This window comes from Petromyzon marinus, unplaced genomic scaffold (assembly GCF_048934315.1).
Source record: "Petromyzon marinus isolate PM22_M1 ecotype Great Lakes invasive population unplaced genomic scaffold, UKy_Petmar_22M1.pri1.0 PM_Scaffold_275, whole genome shotgun sequence".
Lineage (NCBI taxonomy): Eukaryota > Metazoa > Chordata > Hyperoartia > Petromyzontiformes > Petromyzontidae > Petromyzon > Petromyzon marinus.
In genome coordinates, this window is record NW_027423252.1 from 90,001 (window position 1) to 112,578 (window position 22,578).

At 52.0% G+C, this 22,578-nt stretch overlaps 1 long non-coding RNA gene across 1 annotated transcript in view; it reads right to left on the minus strand.

Moving 5' to 3' along the window:
* The window catches only part of LOC142923083 (uncharacterized), a 34,733-nt gene that overhangs the window by 7,427 nt on the left and 4,728 nt on the right, over positions 1–22,578 (minus strand). The window contains exons 2-5 of the long non-coding RNA XR_012940505.1: positions 7,543–7,581; positions 5,998–6,102; positions 4,681–4,781; positions 4,072–4,252 (exon numbers count right to left, since the gene is read on the minus strand). This is a non-coding gene — a long non-coding RNA (uncharacterized LOC142923083). The remainder of the gene's footprint in view (positions 1–4,071; positions 4,253–4,680; positions 4,782–5,997; positions 6,103–7,542; positions 7,582–22,578) is intronic.

Consider the following 22,578-nt stretch of genomic DNA (forward strand, 5'->3'; position numbering starts at 1 on the left):
AAAACTCCCTCCTGAACCCCAGAATGGCTTCCGATCGGGCAGGGAACTTCTGGGAGAATCTTCTCAGGCCGTCAAACCCAAGGGAAGTGCCAGGAGCAGAGACTACCATTGGACGTGGCACTCTTCCATCTGACTAAAGCTGTCGACTCTGTTAATCGTGAATCACGATGGAGAATCCTTCTAAGATAAGGCTGCCCTCCGTCTTCTGCATGACGGGATGAAGGCTGTCATCCTCTCGAGTGGTGAAACCTCAGAGCCAAGCGAAGTAAGGGCCGGTGTGAAGCAAAGGGCTGCCCTATTGCGCCAACTCTTTCCTCCATCTTCCTGGCGGGGAATTCTTCACCTGACAGAGAGCAGACTCCATAGAGGCACACAAATCACATATAGGACAGAGGGGATCATATTCAACATCAGCCACTTCAGAGCCAAGTCGAAAACCTCAATCACATCGGCTGTTGAATTCCAATATGCTAATGATGCCCAAGTCAGTGCCTGCTCAGAAGCTACCCTCATGCCACCTTCAACATCTTTACAGAAGCTTACAGCAGGATGGGTCTAACATTCAACACCAGCAAAACAAAGAGCATCTTCCACCAAGCTCCAGAAGCACACCTACCACCGCCTAAGACGCGCTACCAACAACGCAGGACCGGAACACCTTCCCAGTTTCCCATACCTGGGCAGCCATCTCTCCAGCAATGTCTTAGCTGATGATATAATCCAACATCGGATTGCTCGAGCTGATGCTGCCTTTAGCAAGCATCAGAACAGGGTCTCTTTGAAGACCACCGAGACCGAAGTGGTTGTTTATAATGCTGCGATCATTCCTATCCTGATCACGGAAGGTTGTCGTGTTTCGCCCGAAACGTCGTGATTTATTTTATTTTCTACCTACGTGCCGACTTTACCGAAAGAGCCAAAGAGCGTGGATTCCTGCAGTCACGAAAGCTTCAGATCAAGAGAATTCCTATCCTGTTAGACGGTGCAGAAAGCTGAAACGCTTATCGCAAACACATACATGTCAATCTTGATTTGAAGCTCCCGTCACTGCAGGAATCCACGCTATTTGTTTCGCCCGAGGACGACCGCATGCGTTGCGTTCGAAACGTCGTGATAAATGATTTATTTTTCGATTTAAAGCTTTCGTGACTGCAAGGATTCATCTTCTTTGCTTCTTTCGGTAAAGTCACGTAGAATGAGAATAAAATAATAAATTGATAAAATAAAATAATATAACACAATAATATTCTCACGACGTTTCGGCCACAACACAAGCGGCCTTCATCAGGTGAAGGGACGAGACTGTCTGGTAGGATAGCGCTGGAGTGAAAAAAGCCACGCTTAGATCACGACCTTTAAGCTGTGTCAGAAGAAACAAAGCGCCTTGACAAAGGAATTAGCATATAATTTAGCATTGAAATGGCCGAGTGATTAGCTTGTGACTGGTCACAGAAATGGCTATGTTAAAGTTAAAGCATACACATCTGCAGAGGCACCCCTTGACAAAGGAATTAGCATAGAATTTAGCATTGAAATAGCTAAGTTAAAGCATACACATCCACAGAGGCACCCCTTGACAAAGGAATTAGCATAGAATTTAGCATTGAAATAGCTGAGTGATTAGCTTGTAACTGGTCACAGAAATAGCTATGTTTAAAGTCAGAGCATACACATTCACCGAGGCACCTAGTACAAATCAAACAGGAGAATTTAGCATTGAAATAACTAGGCGAATTAAGCATTGAAATAACTGAGTGATTAGCTAGTGACTGGTCACAGAAATGGCTATGTTGAAGTCAAGGCCTACACATCTGAGCTATTCACAGTAACTGGGTATACAATACAATGTATAATGAATACTATATAGTGAACCAATAAAAAACTAAAATATAAATTACCTTAATGTTATCAATAAACTCTGTATTCTCCAATCAGCTAAGCTACCAACAATAAGTCATTATATATCACAATGCTATATGGCGAAAAAATGGGCAGATTCTTACCCTCGACTTTAGCAACACGGATAGCTACGGGCCCCGTTCAGACGGACGAGTTCATCCAAGGTCGGAACAGAGGAGGGGGAGAGAGACAGCTGCGAGGCGCTATTATACTCCATGTTGTAAACCATACCATTAACCGTGGTGTGAGAGGTATTAAGAGTCAATGCTGGTGAAAGAGCTGCGGTCTGAAGGTCATCGTAAAATACAATTAATTAAGAACGGAAATGGTTTAAAACATCTTTCCAATGGTTACTAAGCCAGAATCCATCTTCTCGGTTGAAATTGTCTCTGTGCTTGTATATGTGAATGGCCTCATGAACGAATCTCTCATGGTAGCCGGTTGGTTTGCAAAGAACCTCCGTCTTGGAGAAGTCAATGTCATGTGAGCCCACTGAATTATAACAATGATCTGCCACGGCAGAGGAGTTCGTTCTACCGTGTTTCAAGTCTGCTTTATGTTCGCGGATGCGGTCCGAGATATGTCGTTTGGTTTCTCCAATGTAGCTACTACCACAGAGGCACTTTAGTTTGTAAACGCCCGGGTACTGTATGTCTGGAACAGCATCTTTTACAGATGGAACCAGATCACGGATTTTATGTACTGTGTTGAATCGGACCTGGATCTTGTGTTTATTCAGGATTTTGGAGATCTTTTTAGTGACCCCTGCAATGTAGGGTAAGGTGATGGTTTTGAGTGGCTCCACAAGAGGATCCTTCTTCATGACTGGAGTGATGACTTTGCGGATTGTGTAGTCGGAGTAACCATTAGCCCTGAGAGCCTGGTGTACGTGCTTGAGTTCACTGGTAATGTGTTCCTGGTCGGAAATGCATTGGGCTCTATGGTATAGAGTCTTGATGAGGGAGTTCTTCTGGGATGGATGGTGGTGGGAATCCGGTTTCAAGTAAGCATCCGTATGGGTGGCTTTCCTGTAGACAGAGTGGCTCATTGAACCATCATGTCTCCTTTTAATTAAGACATCCAAAAAGGGTAGTTTATGTGACTTTACCGAAAGAACCAAAGAAAATGATTTATTGTCTTATTATTTTTCTACCTACGTGACAACTTCACCGAAAGAACCGAACAGTACAGAAGTGTCATCAACGCTGCCTCGGGAAAATGCTAAACATCAGCTGGGAAGGAAAACAAACTAACATCAGTGTCCCGGAGTGATCCAACTCATCCACTATAGAAGCCACCCTCATGAAAGACCAACTCAGATGGGCAGGTCACCTCGTGAGGATTAATGACTCGAGGCTTCCGAAAGCAAATCTTTTACTCCCAGCTCAGGGATGGATGCCAAACTCCTGAGGGTCAAAATAAGCGTCTCCGTGACAACCTCAAAACGCACCTCAAGCGAAGCCACGTGTAGACCTCAAACAAACTGGGAAATCGATGCCCTTGGTAGACCATCATGGAGGGCCAAGATCAACAAGGAAACTCAATATTTTGAGGCCGAATCGAGAGAGTTGACAGCCGGGAAAAGAGCACGCCGAAAAGTACCCACGCCAGAGGCAGGGACAAGGACGAGTGGGAGCTCCAGGACGAACCATCCCTGCCCCCACACGGCGTCAAGGTCTGTAAGTCACGGATCGGCCTGCTCAGCCACCTCTGGCACACCTCACAACTCGGACAAGTGACATCTGTAGGGGAATCAATCGACTACGAGGGACCCCAGAAAGAAGAATAAGTGTGGGTGGGTGGGTGAGTGAGTGAGTGGGTGGGTGGGTGGGTGAGTGAGTGAGTGAGTGGATGGGTGAGTGAGTGAGTGGGTGGATGTGTGGGTGTGTGAGTAGGTGTGTGAGTAGGTGGGTGAGTGGGTGAGTGAGTAGGTATGTGAGTGGATGTGTGGGTGAGTGAGTGGGTGAGTGAGTACGTGGGTGAGTAGGTGGGTGAGTGAGTAGGTGTGTGAGTAGGTGGGTGAGTGAATGAGTGTGTGGGTGAGTGAATGAGTGTGTGGGTGAGTGAATGAGTGTGTGGGTGAGTGAATGAGTGAGTGGGTTGGTGAATGAGTGTGTTGGTGAGTGAATGAGTGTGTGGGTGAGTGAGTGAGTGAGTGAGTGAGCGACTCACCCGCTATGTAGTACGCTATCGATCCCACGTACACCCCCTGCATCTCCCCCTCGCTCCCTTTCCTGGAGGTGTCACACTGAAGTACGACTCCCATCCCAGCCTCCTCTGTGGGCATGGCGCCTCCCGAGTGAGCCAGGGTCTCGGGGTACTCCTGAGGGGTGGGAGGCTCTGCGGGACGCCACTGACGAGGGTCGGGAGAGACAGGCGAGGGAGAGTTTACACTCACCACCGACTCACCACTCACTCACCACTCACTCACCACTCACTCACCACTCACTCACTCACTCACCCACTCACCACCAACTCACTCACTCACTCACCACCACCCACTCACTCATTCACTCACCCATCCACTCACTCACTCACCACCCACTCACCACTCACTCACCACTCACTCACCACTCACTCACTCACTCACCCACCACCCACTCACTCACTCACCACCCACTCACCAACCACTCACCACTCACTCACCACCCACTCACCCACCTACTCACCCACCCACTAACTCACCTACTCACTCACCCACTCACTCACCCACCCACTCACCCACCTACTCACGCACCCACTCACTCACCCACCCACTCACCCACCCACTCACCCGCTCACCTCAGCCCTCATCCTCCTCCAGGTGAAGGTGAAACTGCTCACTGGTTGAGCTGAGAGGCAGCGAAGCTCCCCACCTCCCCTCACCCTCTTTGTCTCTCCCCCTGAGAGACAGAGACACGAACTCACTCCCTCACTCACCCACCCACTCACTCATCCACTCACTCCCTCACTCACCCACCCACTCACTCATCCACTCACTCCCTCACTCACCCACCCACTAATTCACTCACTAACTCACCCACCCACCCACTCACTCATCCACTCACTCACTAACTCACCCACCCACTAATTCACTCACTAACTCACCCACCCACCCACTCACTCATCCACTCACTCACTAACTCACCCACCCACTAATTCACTCACTCCCTCACTCACCCACCCACTCACTCATCCACTCACTCACTAACTCACCCACCCACTAATTCACTCACTCCCTCACTCACCCACCCACTCACTCATCCACTCACTCACTAACTCACCCACCCACTAATTCACTCACTAACTCACTCACCCACCCACTCACTCATCCACTCACTCCCTCACTCACCCACCCACTCACTCATCCACTCACTCACTAACTCACCCACCCACTAATTCACTCACTAACTCACCCACCCACCCACTCACTCATCAACTCACTCCCTCACTAACTCGCCAACCCACCCACTAATTAACCCACTCACTCACTAACTCGCCCACCCACCCACTAATTCACTCACTCACTCACTAACTCGCCCACCCACTAATTAAAACACTCACTCACTAACTCACCCACCCACTAATTCACCCACTCACTCACTAACTCACCCACCCACCCACTAATTCACCCACTCACTCACTAACTCACCCACCCACTAATTCACCCACTCACTCACTAACTCGCCCACCCACCCACTAATTCACTCACTCACTCACTAACTCGCCCACCCACTAATTAAAACACTCACTCACTAACTCACCTACCCACTAATTCACTCACTCACTCACTAACTCGCCCACCCACCCACTAATTAAAACACTCACTCACTAACTCACCCACCCACTAATTCACCCACTCACTCACTAACTCACCCACCCACCCACTAATTCACCCACGCACTCACTAACTCACCCACCCACTAATTCACCCACTCACTCACTAACTCACCCACCCACCCACTAACTCACCCACCCACCCACTAACTCACCCACCCACCCACTAACTCACCCACCCACCCACTAACTCACCCACTAACTCACCCACCCACTAACTCACCCACCCACCCACTAACTCACCCACCCACCCACACACTGTGGGGGGTGAGAAGTACTCACAGCCGCAGTGTCGCTGTGGTGCAGTGCACGGCTGGATGGAGGCCAAACAACGCCGCTTGGAGGCCGGGCAGCCTTGGGAAAAATATCGTACAGCCAGGCCCGGCCCTACAGGGGGAGACAATAACTCACTCACTGAATCATCAACTCACACAGCCACCCACTCAGCCACTCACTTAAACAACCACTCACTTAAACAGCCACTTACTCACTCATCAACTCACTCACTCATCAACACACTCACACAGACACTCACTCAGCCACTCACTTAAACAGCCACTCACTCACTAATCAACTCACTCACTCATCAACTCACTCACTCATCAACTCACTCACTGAATCATCAACTCACACAGCCACCCACTCAGCCACTCACTTAAACAGCCACTTACTTAAACAGCCACTCACTCACTCATCAACTCACTCACTCATCAACTCACTCACTCATCAACTCACTCACTGAATCATCAACTCACGCAGCCACCCACTCAGCCACTCACCTAAACAGCCACTCACTTAAACAGCCACTTACTCACTCATCAACTCACTCACTCATCAACACACTCACACAGACACTCACTCAGCCACTCACTTAAACAGCCACTCACTCACTAATCAACTCACTCACTCATCAACTCACTCACTCATCAACTCACTCACTCATCAACTCACTCACTGAATCATCAACTCACACAGCCACCCACTCAGCCACTCACTTAAACAGCCACTCACCCACTCACTCACTCATCAACTCACTCACTCATCAACTCACTCACTCACTGATCAACTTACTCACTCATCAACTCACTCACACAGACACTCACCCACTCACACAGCCACTCACTTAAACAGCCACTCACTCACTCACTCATCAACTCACTCACTCATCAACACACTCACTCATCAACACACTCACTCATCAACACACCCACACAGCCACTCACTCACTCACCCACTCACTCACTCACCCACTCACTCAATCACCCACTCACTCACTCACCCACTCACACACTCACCCACTCACTCATCAACACACTCATACAGCCACTCCTTCAGCCAATCACTCACTCATCAACTCACTCACTCAACAAAACACTCACTCATCAACACACTCACACAGACACTCACTCACCCACTCACTCACTCACCCACTCACTCACTCACCCACTCACACACTCACCCACTCACACACTCACCCACTCACTCATCAACACACTCACACAGACACTCATTCAGCCACTCACTCACTCACTCACCCACTCATCAACACACTCACACAGCCACTCACCCACTCACTCATCAACTCACTCACTCATCAACTCACTCACTCAACAACACACTCACACAGACACTCATTCAGCCACTCACCCACTCATCACCACACTCACACAGCCACTCACTCACTCACCCACTCACTCATCAACTCACTCACTCATCAACACACTCACACAGACACTCACCCACTCACACATCCACTCATTCAGCCACTCACTCACCCACCCACTTAACCACCCACACACTAACCCCCTCACCCCCCCCCCCACTCACCACAGGTAACAGAACACCTTGAAGCTTGTGTGGGTCTCTCTGTGAGCAAGGGAGAGAGACAGAGAGGTTCATCATGGCCCAGGGACCCCAATGGACCCTCCTATCGCGTGGTTCATCACAAAATATAGGGTAGGCGACGGTTCGGGCAATTAACCTTTTTCACGGGACACTCGCACTCAGCTACCCACTTACCTAATAATTCACTCATTAACCTACCCACTCACTAACCCCCATACCCATTCACTCACCCACCCACTCACTCACCACCCACCCACATACTCACCCACTCACTCACTCACCACCCACCCACATACTCACCCATTCACTCACCACCCACCCACTCACTCACCCACCCACTCAATCACTCACCACCCACCCACATACTCACCCACTCACTTACCTACTCACTCACCACCCACCCACTCACCACTCACCCACCCACTCACTCACCACCCACCCACGCACATACTCACCCAACCACTCACCACCCACGCACTCACCACTCACCACCCACCCACTCACCACCCACTCACTCACCACTCACCACCCACTCACTTACCACCCACCCACATACTCACCCACCCACTCACTCACCACCCACTCACTAACCTATCCACTCATCCACTTACGGAGTCAGTAGGGGGGGGGTGACTACAGGGGGTGACTACAGGGGGTGACTACTTGTTACAGTCTCAGCAGGTACTCACAGGGGGTGACTACAGAGGGTGACTACTTGTTACAGTCTCAGCAGACACTCACAGGGGGTGACTACAGGGGGCGACTACTTGTTACAGTTTCAGCAGACACTCACAGGGGGTGACTACAGGGGGTGACTACAGGGGGTGACTACTTGTTACAGTCTCAGCAGACACTCACAGGGGGTGACTACTTGTTACAGTCTCAGCAGACACTCACAGGGGGTGACTACAGGGGGTGACTACAGAGGGTGACTACTTGTTACAGTCTCAGCAGGCACTCACTGGGGGTGACTACAGAGGGTGACTACTTGTTACAGTCTCAGCAGACACTCACAGAGGGTGACTACAGAGGGTTACTACTTGTTACAGTCTCAACAGACACACACAGGGGGTGACTACAGAGGGTGACTACTTGTTACAGTCTCAGCAGACACTCACAGGGGGTGACTACAGGGGGTGACTACTTGTTACAGTCTCAGCAGACACTCACAGGGGGTGACTACAGAGGGTGACTACTTGTTACAGTCTCAGCAGACAATCACAGAGGGTGACTACAGAGGGTGACTACTTGTTACAGTTTCAGCAGACACTCACAGGGGGTGACTACAGGGGGCGACTACAGGGGGTGACTACTTGTTACAGTTTCAGCAGACACTCACAGGGGGTGACTACAGGGGGTGACTACAGGGGGTGACTACTTGTTACAGTCTCAGCAGACACTCACAGGGGGTGACTACTTGTTACAGTCTCAGCAGACACTCACAGGGGGTGACTACAGGGGGTGACTACAGAGGGTGACTACTTGTTACAGTCTCAGCAGGCACTCACTGGGGGTGACTACAGAGGGTGACTACTTGTTACAGTCTCAGCAGACACTCACAGAGGGTGACTACAGAGGGTGACTACTTGTTACAGTCTCAACAGACACACACAGGGGGTGACTACAGAGGGTGACTACTTGTTACAGTCTCAGCAGACACTCACAGGGGGTGACTACAGGGGGTGACTACTTGTTACAGTCTCAGCAGACACTCACAGGGGGTGACTACAGAGGGTGACTACTTGTTACAGTCTCAGCAGACAATCACAGAGGGTGACTACAGAGGGTGACTACTTGTTACAGTTTCAGCAGACACTCACAGGGGGTGACTACAGGGGGCGACTACAGGGGGTGACTACTTGTTACAATTTCAGCAGACACTCACAGGGGGTGACTACAGGGGGTGACTACAGGGGGTGACTACTTGTTACAGTCTCAGCAGACACTCACAGGGGGTGACTACTTGTTACAGTCTCAGCAGACACTCACAGGGGGTGACTACAGGGGGTGACTACAGAGGGTGACTACTTGTTACAGTCTCAGCAGGCACTCACTGGGGGTGACTACAGAGGGTGACTACTTGTTACAGTCTCAGCAGACACTCACAGAGGGTGACTACAGAGGGTGACTACTTGTTACAGTCTCAACAGACACGCACAGGGGGTGACTACAGAGGGTGACTACTTGTTACAGTCTCAGCAGGCACTCACAGGGGGTGACTACAGGGGGTGACTACTTGTTACAGTCTCAGCAGACACTCACAGGGGGTGACTACAGGGGGTGACTACTTGTTACAGTCTCAGCAGACACTCACAGGGGGTGACTACAGGGGGTGACTACTTGTTACAGTCTCAGCAGACACTCACAGAGGGTGACTACAGGGGGTGACTACTTGATACAGTCTCAGCAGACACTCACAGGGGGTGACTACAGAGGGTGACTACTTGTTACAGTCTCAGCAGACACTCACAGGGGGTGACTACAGGGGGTGACTACTTGTTACAGTCTCAACAGACACTCACAGGGGGTGACTACAGAGGGTGACTACTTGTTACAGTCTCAACAGACACTCACAGGGGGTGACTACAGGGGGTGACTACTTGTTACAGTCTCAGCAGACACTCACAGGGGGTGACTACAGAGGGTGACTACTTGTTACAGTCTCAGCAGACACTCACAGGGGGTGACTACAGAGGGTGACTACTTGTTACAGTCTCAGCAGGGACTCACAGGGGGTGACTACAGGGGGTGACTACTTGTTACAGTCTCAGCAGGCACTCACAGGGGGTGACTACAGGGGGTGACTACTTGTTACAGTCTCAGCAGACACTCACAGGGGGTGACTACAGGGGGTGACTACTTGTTACAGTCTCAGCAGGCACTCACAGGGGGTGACTACAGGGGGTGACTACTTGTTACAGTCTCAGCAGACACTCACAGGGGGTGACTACAGAGGGTGACTACTTGTTACAGTCTCAGCAGGGACTCACAGGGGGTGACTACAGGGGGTGACTACTTGTTACAGTCTCAGCAGACACTCACAGGGGGTGACTACAGGGGGTGACTACTTGTTACAGTCTCAACAGACACTCACAGGGGGTGACTACAGAGGGTGACTACTTGTTACAGTCTCAGCAGACACTCACAGGGGGTGACTACAGGGGGTGACTACTTGTTACAGTCTCAGCAGACACTCACAGGGGGTGACTACAGAGGGTGACTACTTGTTACAGTCTCAGCAGACAATCACAGAGGGTGACTACAGAGGGTGACTACTTGTTACAGTCTCAGCAGACACTCACAGGGGGTGACTACAGGGGGCGACTACAGGGGGTGACTACTTGTTACAGTTTCAGCAGACACTCACAGGGGGTGACTACAGGGGGTGACTACAGGGGGTGACTACTTGTTACAGTCTCAGCAGACACTCACAGGGGGTGACTACTTGTTACAGTCTCAGCAGACACTCACAGGGGGTGACTACAGGGGGTGACTACAGAGGGTGACTACTTGTTACAGTCTCAGCAGGCACTCACTGGGGGTGACTACAGAGGGTGACTACTTGTTACAGTCTCAGCAGACACTCACAGAGGGTGACTACAGAGGGTGACTACTTGTTACAGTCTCAACAGACACGCACAGGGGGTGACTACAGAGGGTGACTACTTGTTACAGTCTCAGCAGGCACTCACTGGGGGTGACTACAGGGGGTGACTACTTGTTACAGTCTCAGCAGACACTCACAGGGGGTGACTACAGGGGGTGACTACTTGTTACAGTCTCAGCAGACACTCACAGGGGGTGACTACAGGGGTGACTACTTGTTACAGTCTCAGCAGACACTCACAGAGGGTGACTACAGGGGGTGACTACTTGATACAGTCTCAGCAGACACTCACAGGGGGTGACTACAGAGGGTGACTACTTGTTACAGTCTCAGCAGACACTCATAGGGGGTGACTACAGGGGGTGACTACTTGTTACAGTCTCAACAGACACTCACAGGGGGTGACTACAGAGGGTGACTACTTGTTACAGTCTCAACAGACACTCACAGGGGGTGACTACAGGGGGTGACTACTTGTTACAGTCTCAGCAGACACTCACAGGGGGTGACTACAGGGGGTGACTACTTGTTACAGTCTCAGCAGACACTCACAGGGGGTGACTACAGGGGGTGACTACTTGTTACAGTCTCAGCAGACACTCACAGGGGGTGACTACAGAGGGTGACGACCTGTTACAGTCTCAACAGACACTCACAGGGGGTGACTACAGAGGGTGACTACTTGTTACAGTCTCAACAGACACTCACAGGGGGTGACTACAGGGGGTGACTACTTGTTACAGTCTCAGCAGGGACTCACAGGGGGTGACTACAGAGGGTGACTACTTGTTACAGTCTCAGCAGGCACTCACAGGGGGTGACTACAGAGGGTGACTACTTGTTACAGTCTCAGCAGCCACTTACAGGGGGTGACTACAGGGGGTGACTACTTGTTACAGTCTCAGCAGACACTTACAGGGGGTGACTACAGGAGGTGACTACTTGTTACAGTCTCAGCAGACACTCACAGGGGGTGACTACAGAGGGTGACTACTTGTTACAGTCTCAGCAGACACTCACAGGGGGTGACTACAGAGGGTGACTACTTGTTACAGTCTCAGCAGGCACTCACTGGGGGTGACTACAGGGGGTGACTACTTGTTACAGTCTCAGCAGACACTCACAGGGGGTGACTACAGGGGGTGACTACAGAGGGTGACTACTTGTTACAGTCTCAGCAGACACTCATAGGGGGTGACTACAGGGGGTGACTACTTGTTACAGTCTCAGCAGGCACTCACAGGGGGTGACTACAGAGGGTGACTACTTGTTACAGTCTCAGCAGACACTCACAGGGGGTGACTACAGGGGGTGACTACTTGTTACAGTCTCAGCAGGCACTCACAGGGGGTGACTACAGGGGGTGACTACTTGTTACAGTCTCAGCAGGCACTCACAGGGGGTGACTACAGGGGGTGACTACTTGTTACAGTCTCAGCAGACACTCACAGGGGGTGACTACAGGGGGTGACTACTTGTTACAGTCTCAGCACTCACAGGGGGTGACTACAGGGGGTGACTACTTGTTACAGTCTCAGCAGACACTCACAGGGGGTGACTACAGCGGGTGACTACAGAGGGTGACTACTTGTTACAGTCTTAGCAGACACTCATAGGGGGTGACTACAGGGGGTGACTACTTGTTACAGTCTCAGCAGACACTCACAGGGGGTGACTACAGGGGGTGACTACTTGTTACAGTCTCAGCAGACACTCACAGGGGGTGACTACAGGGGGTGACTACTTGTTACAGTCTCAGCAGGCACTCACAGGGGGTGACTACAGGGGGTGACTACTTGTTACAGTCTCAGCAGACACTCACAGGGGGTGACTACTGGGGGTGACTACTTGTTACAGTCTCAGCAGACACTCACAGGGGTGACTACAGGGGGTGACTACTTGTTACAGTCTCAGCAGACACTCACAGGGGGTGACTACAGAGGGTGACTACTTGTTACAGTCTCAGCAGACACTCACAGGGGTGACTACAGGGGGTGACTACTTGTTACAGTCTCAGCAGACACTCACAGGGGGTGACTACAGAGGGTGACTACTTGTTACAGTCTCAGCAGACACTCACAGGGGGTGACTACAGGGGGTGACTACAGGGGGTGACTACTTGTTACAGTCTCAGCAGGGACTCACAGGGGGTGACTACAGGGGGTGACTACTTGTTACAGTCTAAGCAGACACTCACAGGGGGTGACTACAGGGGGTGACTACTTGTTACAGTCTCAGCAGGCACTCACAGGGGGTGACTACAGAGGATGACTACTTGTTACAGTCTCAGCAGGCACTCACAGGGGGTGACTACAGAGGGTGACTACTTGTTACAGTCTCAGCAGACACTCACAGGGGGTGACTACAGGGGGTGACTACTTGTTACAGTCTCAGCAGGCACTCACAGGGGGTGACTACAGAGGGTGACTACTTGTTACAGTCTCAGCAGGGACTCACAGGGGGTGACTACAGGGGGTGACTACTTGTTACAGTCTAAGCAGACACTCACAGGGGGTGACTACTTGTTACAGTCTCAGCAGACACTCACAGGAGGTGACTACAGGGGGTGACTACAGAGGGTGACTACTTGTTACAGTCTCAGCAGGCACTCACTGGGGGTGACTACAGAGGGTGACTACTTGTTACAGTCTCAGCAGACACTCACAGAGGGTGACTACAGAGGGTGACTACTTGTTACAGTCTCAACAGACACGCACAGGGGGTGACTACAGAGGGTGACTACTTGTTACAGTCTCAGCAGGCACTCACAGGGGGTGACTACAGGGGGTGACTACTTGTTACAGTCTCAGCAGACACTCACAGGGGGTGACTACAGGGGGTGACTACTTGTTACAGTCTCAGCAGACACTCACAGGGGGTGACTACAGGGGGTGACTACTTGTTACAGTCTCAGCAGACACTCACAGAGGGTGACTACAGGGGGTGACTACTTGATACAGTCTCAGCAGACACTCACAGGGGGTGACTACAGAGGGTGACTACTTGTTACAGTCTCAGCAGACACTCACAGGGGGTGACTACAGGGGGTGACTACTTGTTACAGTCTCAACAGACACTCACAGGGGGTGACTACAGAGGGTGACTACTTGTTACAGTCTCAACAGACACTCACAGGGGGTGACTACAGGGGGTGACTACTTGTTACAGTCTCAGCAGACACTCACAGGGGGTGACTACAGAGGGTGACTACTTGTTACAGTCTCAGCAGACACTCACAGGGGGTGACTACAGAGGGTGACTACTTGTTACAGTCTCAGCAGGGACTCACAGGGGGTGACTACAGGGGGTGACTACTTGTTACAGTCTCAGCAGGCACTCACAGGGGGTGACTACAGGGGGTGACTACTTGTTACAGTCTCAGCAGACACTCACAAGGGGTGACTACAGGGGGTGACTACTTGTTACAGTCTCAGCAGGCACTCACAGGGGGTGACTACAGGGGGTGACTACTTGTTACAGTCTCAGCAGACACTCACAGGGGGTGACTACAGAGGGTGACTACTTGTTACAGTCTCAGCAGGGACTCACAGGGGGTGACTACAGGGGGTGACTACTTGTTACAGTCTCAGCAGACACTCACAGGGGGTGACTACAGGGGGTGACTACTTGTTACAGTCTCAACAGACACTCACAGGGGGTGACTACAGAGGGTGACTACTTGTTACAGTCTCAGCAGACACTCACAGGGGGTGACTACAGGGGGTGACGACTTGTTACAGTCTCAGCAGACACTCACAGGGGGTGACTACAGAGGGTGACTACTTGTTACAGTCTCAGCAGACAATCACAGAGGGTGACTACAGAGGGTGACTACTTGTTACAGTCTCAGCAGACACTCACAGGGGGTGACTACAGGGGGCGACTACAGGGGGTGACTACTTGTTACAGTTTCAGCAGACACTCACAGGGGGTGACTACAGGGGGTGACTACAGGGGGTGACTACTTGTTACAGTCTCAGCAGACACTCACAGGGGGTGACTACTTGTTACAGTCTCAGCAGACACTCACAGGGGGTGACTACAGGGGGTGACTACAGAGGGTGACTACTTGTTACAGTCTCAGCAGGCACTCACTGGGGGTGACTACAGAGGGTGACTACTTGTTACAGTCTCAGCAGACACTCACAGAGGGTGACTACAGAGGGTGACTACTTGTTACAGTCTCAACAGACAATCACAGAGGGTGACTACAGAGGGTGACTACTTGTTACAGTCTCAGCAGACACTCACAGGGGGTGACTACAGGGGGCGACTACAGGGGGTGACTACTTGTTACAGTTTCAGCAGACACTCACAGGGGGTGACTACAGGGGGTGACTACAGGGGGTGACTACTTGTTACAGTCTCAGCAGACACTCACAGGGGGTGACTACTTGTTACAGTCTCAGCAGACACTCACAGGGGGTGACTACAGGGGGTGACTACAGAGGGTGACTACTTGTTACAGTCTCAGCAGGCACTCACAGGGGGTGACTACAGGGGGTGACTACTTGTTACAGTCTCAGCAGACACTCACAGGGGGTGACTACAGGGGGTGACTACTTGTTACAGTCTCAGCAGACACTCACAGGGGGTGACTACAGGGGTGACTACTTGTTACTGTCTCAGCAGACACTCACAGAGGGTGACTACAGGGGGTGACTACTTGATACAGTCTCAGCAGACACTCACAGGGGGTGACTACAGAGGGTGACTACTTGTTACAGTCTCAGCAGACACTCATAGGGGGTGACTACAGGGGGTGACTACTTGTTACAGTCTCAACAGACACTCACAGGGGGTGACTACAGAGGGTGACTACTTGTTACAGTCTCAACAGACACTCACAGGGGGTGACTACAGGGGGTGACTACTTGTTACAGTCTCAGCAGACACTCACAGGGGGTGACTACAGGGGGTGACTACTTGTTACAGTCTCAGCAGACACTCACAGGGGGTGACTACAGGGGGTGACTACTTGTTACAGTCTCAGCAGGCACTCACAGGGGGTGACTACAGGGGGTGACTACTTGTTACAGTCTCAGCAGACACTCACAGGGGGTGACTACAGGGGGTGACTACTTGTTACAGTTTCAGCAGGCACTCACAGGGGGTGACTACAGGGGGTGACTACTTGTTACAGTCTCAGCAGACACTCACAGGGGGTGACTACAGAGGGTGACTACTTGTTACAGTCTCAGCAGACACTCACAGGGGGTGACTACAGGGGGTGACTACTTTTTACAGTCTCAGCACACACTCACAGGGGGTGACTACAGAGGGTGACTACTTGTTACAGTCTCAGCAGGGACTCACAGGGGGTGACTACAGGGGGTGACTACTTGTTACAGTCTCAGCAGGGACTCACAGGGGGTGACTACAGGGGGTGACTACTTGTTACTGTCTCAGCAGACACTCACAGGGGGTGACTACAGAGGGTGACTACTTGTTACAGTCTCAGCAGCGACTCACAGGGGGTGACTACAGAGGGTGACTACTTGTTACAGTCTCAGCAGAAACTCACAGGGGGTGACTACAGAGGGTGACGACTTGTTACAGTCTCAGCAGACACTCACAGGGGGTGACTACAGAGGGTGACTACTTGTTACAGTCTCAGCAGACACTCACACGGGGTGACTACAGGGGGTGACTACTTGTTACAGTCTCAGCAGACACTCACAGGGGGTGACTACAGGGGGTGACGACTTGTTACAGTCTCAGCAGACACTCACAGGGGGTGACTACCGGGGGTGACTACAGGGGGTGACTACTTGTTACAGTCTCAGCAGACACTCACAGGGGGTGACTACAGGGGGTGACTACGTGTTACAGTCTCAGCAGACACTCACAGGGGGTGACTACAGAGGGTGACGACCTGTTACAGTCTCAACAGACACTCACAGGGGGTGACTACAGAGGGTGACTACTTGTTACAGTCTCAACAGACACTCACAGGGGGTGACTACAGGGGGTGACTACTTGTTACAGTCTCAGCAGGGACTCACAGGGGGTGACTACAGAGGGTGACTACTTGTTACAGTCTCAGCAGGCACTCACAGGGGGTGACTACAGAGGGTGACTACTTGTTACAGTCTCAGCAGCCACTTACAGGGGGTGACTACAGGGGGTGACTACTTGTTACAGTCTCAGCAGACACTTACAGGGGGTGACTACAGGAGGTGACTACTTGTTACAGTCTCAGCAGACACTCACAGGGGGTGACTACAGAGGGTGACTACTTGTTACAGTCTCAGCAGACACTCACAGGGGGTGACTACAGAGGGTGACTACTTGTTACAGTCTCAGCAGGCACTCACTGGGGGTGACTACAGGGGGTGACTACTTGTTACAGTCTCAGCAGACACTCACAGGGGGTGACTACAGGGGGTGACTACAGAGGGTGACTACTTGTTACAGTCTCAGCAGACACTCATAGGGGGTGACTACAGGGGGTGACTACTTGTTACAGTCTCAGCAGGCACTCACAGGGGGTGACTACAGAGGGTGACTACTTGTTACAGTCTCAGCAGACACTCACAGGGGGTGACTACAGGGGGTGACTACTTGTTACAGTCTCAGCAGGCACTCACAGGGGGTGACTACAGGGGGTGACTACTTGTTACAGTCTCAGCAGGCACTCACAGGGGGTGACTACAGGGGGTGACTACTTGTTACAGTCTCAGCAGACACTCACAGGGGGTGACTACAGGGGGTGACTACTTGTTACAGTCTCAGCACTCACAGGGGGTGACTACAGGGGGTGACTACTTGTTACAGTCTCAGCAGACACTCACAGGGGGTGACTACAGCGGGTGACTACAGAGGGTGACTACTTGTTACAGTCTTAGCAGACACTCATAGGGGGTGACTACAGGGGGTGACTACTTGTTACAGTCTCAGCAGACACTCACAGGGGGTGACTACAGGGGGTGACTACTTGTTACAGTCTCAGCAGACACTCACAGGGGGTGACTACAGGGGGTGACTACTTGTTACAGTCTCAGCAGACACTCACAGGGGGTGACTACAGGGGGTGACTACTTGTTACAGTCTCAGCAGACACTCACAGCGGGTGACTACAGGGGGTGACTACTTGTTACAGTCTCAGCAGGGACTCACAGGGGGTGACTACAGAGGGTGACTACTTGTTAGAGTCTCAGCAGACACTCACAGGGGGTGAATACAGAGGGTGACTACTTGTTACAGTCTCAGCAGGCACTCACAGGGGGTGACTACAGAGGGTGACTACTTGTTACAGTCTCAGCAGACACTCACAGGGGGTGACTACAGGGGGTGACTACTTGTTACAGTCTCAGCAGGCACTCACAGGGGGTGACTACAGGGGGTGACTACTTGTTACAGTCTCAGCAGGCACTCACAGGGGGTGACTACAGGGGGTGACTACTTGTTACAGTCTCAGCAGACACTCACAGGGGGTGACTACAGGGGGTGACTACTTGTTACAGTCTCAGCAGACACTCACAGGGGTGACTACAGGGGGTGACTACTTGTTACAGTCTCAGCAGACACTCACAGGGGGTGACTACAGAGGGTGACTACTTGTTACAGTCTCAGCAGACACTCACAGGGGTGACTACAGGGGGTGACTACTTGTTACAGTCTCAGCAGACACTCACAGGGGGTGACTACAGAGGGTGACTACTTGTTACAGTCTCAGCAGACACTCACAGGGGGTGACTACAGGGGGTGACTACAGGGGGTGACTACTTGTTACAGTCTCAGCAGGGACTCACAGGGGGTGACTACAGGGGGTGACTACTTGTTACAGTCTAAGCAGACACTCACAGGGGGTGACTACAGGGGGTGACTACTTGTTACAGTCTCAGCAGGCACTCACAGGGGGTGACTACAGAGGATGACTACTTGTTACAGTCTCAGCAGGCACTCACAGGGGGTGACTACAGAGGGTGACTACTTGTTACAGTCTCAGCAGACACTCACAGGGGGTGACTACAGGGGGTGACTACTTGTTACAGTCTCAGCAGGCACTCACAGGGGGTGACTACAGAGGGTGACTACTTGTTACAGTCTCAGCAGGGACTCACAGGGGGTGACTACAGGGGGTGACTACTTGTTACAGTCTAAGCAGACACTCACAGGGGGTGACTACAGGGGTTGACTACTTGTTACAGTCTCAGCAGGCACTCACAGGGGGTGACTACAGAGGGTGACTACTTGTTACAGTCTCAGCAGACACTCACAGGGGGTGACTACAGGGGGTGACTACTTGTTACAGTCTCAGCAGACACTCACAGGGGGTGACTACAGAGGGTGACTACTTGTTACAGTCTCAACAGACACTCATAGGGGGTGACTACAGGGGGTGACTACTTGTTACAGTCTCAGCAGACACTCACAGCGGGTGACTACAGGGGGTGACTACTTGCTACAGTCTCAGCAGGGACTCACAGGGGGTGACTACAGAGGGTGACTACTTGTTACAGTCTCAGCAGACACTCACAGGGGGTGAATACAGAGGGTGACTACTTGTTACAGTCTCAGCAGGCACTCACAGGGGGTGACTACAGAGGGTGACTACTTGTTACAGTCTCAGCAGACACTCACAGGGGGTGACTACAGGGGGTGACTACTTGTTACAGTCTCAGCAGACACTCACAGGGGGTGACTACAGGGGGTGACTACTTGTTACAGTCTCAGCAGACACTCACAGGGGGTGACTACAGGGGGTGACTACTTGTTACAGTCTCAGCAGACACTCACAGGGGTGACTACAGGGGGTGACTACTTGTTACAGTCTCAGCAAGTACTCACAGGGGGTGACTACAGGGGGTGACTACTTGTTACAGTCTCAGCAGACACTCACAGGGGGTGACTACAGGGGGTGACTACTTGTTACAGTCTCAGCAGGGACTCACAGGGGGTGACTACAGGGGGTGACGACTTGTTACAGTCTCAGCAGACACTCACAGGGGGTGACTACCGGGGGTGACTACAGGGGGTGACTACTTGTTACAGTCTCAGCAGACACTCACAGGGGGTGACTACAGGGGGTGACTACTTGTTACAGTCTCAGCAGACACTCACAGGGGGTGACTACAGAGGGTGACGACCTGTTACAGTCTCAACAGACACTCACAGGGGGTGACTACAGAGGGTGACTACTTGTTACAGTCTCAACAGACACTCACAGGGGGTGACTACAGGGGGTGACTACTTGTTACAGTCTCAGCAGGGACTCACAGGGGGTGACTACAGAGGGTGACTACTTGTTACAGTCTCAGCAGGCACTCACAGGGGGTGACTACAGAGGGTGACTACTTGTTACAGTCTCAGCAGCCACTTACAGGGGGTGACTACAGGGGGTGACTACTTGTTACAGTCTCAGCAGACACTTACAGGGGGTGACTACAGGAGGTGACTACTTGTTACAGTCTCAGCAGACACTCACAGGGGGTGACTACAGAGGGTGACTACTTGTTACAGTCTCAGCAGACACTCACAGGGGGTGACTACAGAGGGTGACTACTTGTTACAGTCTCAGCAGGCACTCACTGGGGGTGACTACAGGGGGTGACTACTTGTTACAGTCTCAGCAGACACTCACAGGGGGTGACTACAGGGGGTGACTACAGAGGGTGACTACTTGTTACAGTCTCAGCAGACACTCATAGGGGGTGACTACAGGGGGTGACTACTTGTTACAGTCTCAGCAGGCACTCACAGGGGGTGACTACAGAGGGTGACTACTTGTTACAGTCTCAGCAGACACTCACAGGGGGTGACTACAGGGGGTGACTACTTGTTACAGTCTCAGCAGGCACTCACAGGGGGTGACTACAGGGGGTGACTACTTGTTACAGTCTCAGCAGGCACTCACAGGGGGTGACTACAGGGGGTGACTACTTGTTACAGTCTCAGCAGACACTCACAGGGGGTGACTACAGGGGGTGACTACTTGTTACAGTCTCAGCACTCACAGGGGGTGACTACAGGGGGTGACTACTTGTTACAGTCTCAGCAGACACTCACAGGGGGTGACTACAGCGGGTGACTACAGAGGGTGACTACTTGTTACAGTCTTAGCAGACACTCATAGGGGGTGACTACAGGGGGTGACTACTTGTTACAGTCTCAGCAGACACTCACAGGGGGTGACTACAGGGGGTGACTACTTGTTACAGTCTCAGCAGACACTCACAGGGGGTGACTACAGGGGGTGACTACTTGTTACAGTCTCAGCAGACACTCACAGGGGGTGACTACAGGGGGTGACTACTTGTTACAGTCTCAGCAGACACTCACAGCGGGTGACTACAGGGGGTGACTACTTGTTACAGTCTCAGCAGGGACTCACAGGGGGTGACTACAGAGGGTGACTACTTGTTAGAGTCTCAGCAGACACTCACAGGGGGTGAATACAGAGGGTGACTACTTGTTACAGTCTCAGCAGGCACTCACAGGGGGTGACTACAGAGGGTGACTACTTGTTACAGTCTCAGCAGACACTCACAGGGGGTGACTACAGGGGGTGACTACTTGTTACAGTCTCAGCAGGCACTCACAGGGGGTGACTACAGGGGGTGACTACTTGTTACAGTCTCAGCAGGCACTCACAGGGGGTGACTACAGGGGGTGACTACTTGTTACAGTCTCAGCAGACACTCACAGGGGGTGACTACAGGGGGTGACTACTTGTTACAGTCTCAGCAGACACTCACAGGGGTGACTACAGGGGGTGACTACTTGTTACAGTCTCAGCAGACACTCACAGGGGGTGACTACAGAGGGTGACTACTTGTTACAGTCTCAGCAGACACTCACAGGGGTGACTACAGGGGGTGACTACTTGTTACAGTCTCAGCAGACACTCACAGGGGGTGACTACAGAGGGTGACTACTTGTTACAGTCTCAGCAGACACTCACAGGGGGTGACTACAGGGGGTGACTACAGGGGGTGACTACTTGTTACAGTCTCAGCAGGGACTCACAGGGGGTGACTACAGGGGGTGACTACTTGTTACAGTCTAAGCAGACACTCACAGGGGGTGACTACAGGGGGTGACTACTTGTTACAGTCTCAGCAGGCACTCACAGGGGGTGACTACAGAGGATGACTACTTGTTACAGTCTCAGCAGGCACTCACAGGGGGTGACTACAGAGGGTGACTACTTGTTACAGTCTCAGCAGACACTCACAGGGGGTGACTACAGGGGGTGACTACTTGTTACAGTCTCAGCAGGCACTCACAGGGGGTGACTACAGAGGGTGACTACTTGTTACAGTCTCAGCAGGGACTCACAGGGGGTGACTACAGGGGGTGACTACTTGTTACAGTCTAAGCAGACACTCACAGGGGGTGACTACAGGGGTTGACTACTTGTTACAGTCTCAGCAGGCACTCACAGGGGGTGACTACAGAGGGTGACT